At 38.4% G+C, this 2,881-nt stretch overlaps 1 non-coding gene across 1 annotated transcript; it reads right to left on the bottom strand.

Annotated features, from left to right (window-relative positions):
• Positions 1-1,657: 1,657 nt before the first annotated feature.
• TRNAA-AGC (transfer RNA alanine (anticodon AGC)) lies at positions 1,658-1,730 on the bottom strand. Its single transcript has one exon. It is a non-coding gene; the product is annotated as a tRNA-Ala (tRNA).
• Between the last annotated feature and the right edge of the window lie 1,151 nt (positions 1,731-2,881).

The following is a 2,881-nucleotide window of genomic DNA, read 5'->3' as shown; positions in this document are numbered from 1 at the left end:
TCATTGAGCAGGTCCCTGGCCCCACACCCAGGGCCCTGCCCCGCCTCTTCCCACCCCTGCTCCACCCCCGCTCTGCATCTTCCCGCTCAGTTCCGCCCCCTCCCTCAAGCACACCGTGTCCCAGCCTCCTGCACGCCACAAAACAACCATTCACAGCAGGCAGGAGGCGCAGGGACGGAAGGGGAGGCACTGATCCGCTGGGCCCGCCAGCAGGCGGGAGGCGCTGGGGAGAGTTAGGGGGAGCAAATAGTGGGGCTGCTGGTGGGTGTTGGGCATCCACCATTTTTTCCCCTTGGGTGCTCCAGCTCCACCCCACCCACGGAGTCAGCGCCTATGGACCAGGTATGTTTCCAGTGCGGTCCCACAATGATCAATTCTTGGACCTACACTATTTAAAATTTTTATCAGTAACCTGGAAGAAAACAAAATCATCACTGAAAGTTTGCAGATGAGACAAAAACTATAAAAATAAAAAAATAATGAAAATAATGAAGAGGTAAATTGGGCACAAACAAACAATATGCATTTTAATACGGCGAAATGTAAATGTATTCTTCGAGGAACAAAGAATGTAGGCCATACTTACAGGATGGGAGATTCTATACTGGGAAGCAGAGACTCTGAAAAGGATTGGAGATTGTGGTGGATAATCAGCTGAACGAGGTCTCAGTATTAGATATGAAAATGCTCACATTCCATGACAATTGAACACATAGTTTACAGAAGAGTAAAATAATGTTAAATAATGCTAATCTGTTCCACCTCATAGTTAGCTGTAACATTGAGTACCTTTCCCAGAACTGAAGAACTTGAAAGCTTGTCTCTTTCACCAAAAGAAGCTGACACAGTAAGAGATTACCTCACTCTTTTTGCCTCTTTGATATAATGTTAAAGGTGTTTTTATGGACACCAATTTCTCTTGGAATTGCCACACGCCTCCTGGTCACCTTGCTTTTTCCATGCTATAAGAACAGACACATGACACAACCCTCTGCCCTAACCATATTTGCAAATCGGATGACCTGATTAAAAAAATCATACCTGACATAGCTTTTACAAAAATAATATTTATACCTACTATAACTCAACCTATTATGCCTCAACTCAGCTGAATGGCATTATCCTTTGTACTGGTTTCAAAGTGTGAACATTCTTTCAGTACTTATAAAAGAAAATAATGTGTGCTGTCAAAATTATGTTTATCTTCCATAACCAGTTAAAAAATATAATTCAAGCATATTGTGCACACCCCTTTCTTAAAATGTGGTGGATTAATTTAATATGTACATGTATTTTGATCCCTTATAAAAATGTTAAGAGCAGGATGCATCTAGATTTTAAAAAGAAAATAAGGACAAGTGTTTAGAGGGGTGAAATATCAGAGACAAAAATCACAAGCAACAAGTGGCAACTCTTGCTGTCCTTTTATTTAATTTTTTCAGCTGTCAAGAATTACCTCTCTCGTGTGCATGCACCAGTGATAATCTTCAAGAAAAGAGAATATTACAAAACCAATCTTTCCACAAAACAAAACCCCCAAAAAACCACTTTATAAAATTAGAAAGCCTCAAGAAGTAACTTAAAATATGCATATTCTTCAGAACTGAAAAAATGGGTCCTTTTGAAATAAATATTCTCTGATTTAAAAAAAAGGTACTGGAGAATGTGGGCATCGATCCCACTACCTCTCGCATGCTAAGCGAGCGCTCTACCATTTGAGCTAATTCCCCTTCCTAGGGGAAAAAAATCAGGTCTCTCTCAGTCACTGTTTTCTACACCTCATTACCAGAATGACTCAGCAGAAATGACACTGCAATGTGATCAGCCACCATAAATTCTGAGTTTCAAGCACAAGTTATTTCAGAATGAAACATTCTGCTTTGCAGCCAAGAGTAAGAAAACATAGTTCAGATTGTTAGCTGACTGGTAGTGGGACTAAAACCCATATTCTTTACCACAACAGACTCCAATGAGACTGCAGAAATTGTTTATTTTAGGACAAGTCCTGAGATCTTTACAAGCAAGCAAAAACAAACTGCTTTGGATTTTATTAATCTGAGTTTTGCTTCAGTAAAATATGAGTCAAGAGCTCAGCATCTGACTGTTTACAAATTATCCAACTGAGCGGTAACTGGATCACACGCCTTTTCAAAGAGGTCTGCGTATCCAAACAAGCTGTAGACTCATCTGCACAACTGAACAGTTATGACACTTAAGCTGTTTCATGTTGCTTGGACTTAGAAATACAATAAATGGACTGAACTATTTGTATTATGTCTTCATGGGATTTAAAACGATACAAAATTATACATCAACATTTCAAAAGCTACAGGCAAGTAAAAAGCAAAAAGATTTACAAAAGCTAAATCCTGAACTGTTCCACGTCTATTCCCCTTAGAGATGTTGTGGCTTCTTGTATATCTATGTTTTCCTTTAGATGAAACAAATTCCTCTCATATATTACATTCATCATTCATATATTCTCATATATTACATATCATTCATCTTCTAATTGAATTCTTTGAGTTCTTTGGAAGTAATTTCTGTCATATCAACATACCAATCTCTTAAAATTAGGACTCGAAAGGTTCTCCAAGCCTGAAGTATCAGTCTCTTGCATAACCCAAGATAATTGCAATTCATCTTGAAAAGATTTTTGTAGTCCTATTTACTGATAAAACCTCATATAGCAAATATTTCATTTCATATTGGACTCCTGGACACTTGTTTAAATGTGTTCTACTTGGACAGTGAAGGGTTCTGGTAATATGGGAAACAGGATGGTAATTTGTTATATTATTTGGCAATATATTAGTACTAGAAATTCCTGGTCAAATATTACCAATGTTTACTTCTGGGGCAATTCTAAGCCAAAAAGTTA

The sequence above is a fragment of the Caretta caretta genome, chromosome 2 (assembly GCF_965140235.1).
Source record: "Caretta caretta isolate rCarCar2 chromosome 2, rCarCar1.hap1, whole genome shotgun sequence".
NCBI lineage: Eukaryota > Metazoa > Chordata > Testudines > Cheloniidae > Caretta > Caretta caretta.
This window is presented reverse-complemented; position numbering and strand designations above follow the sequence as displayed.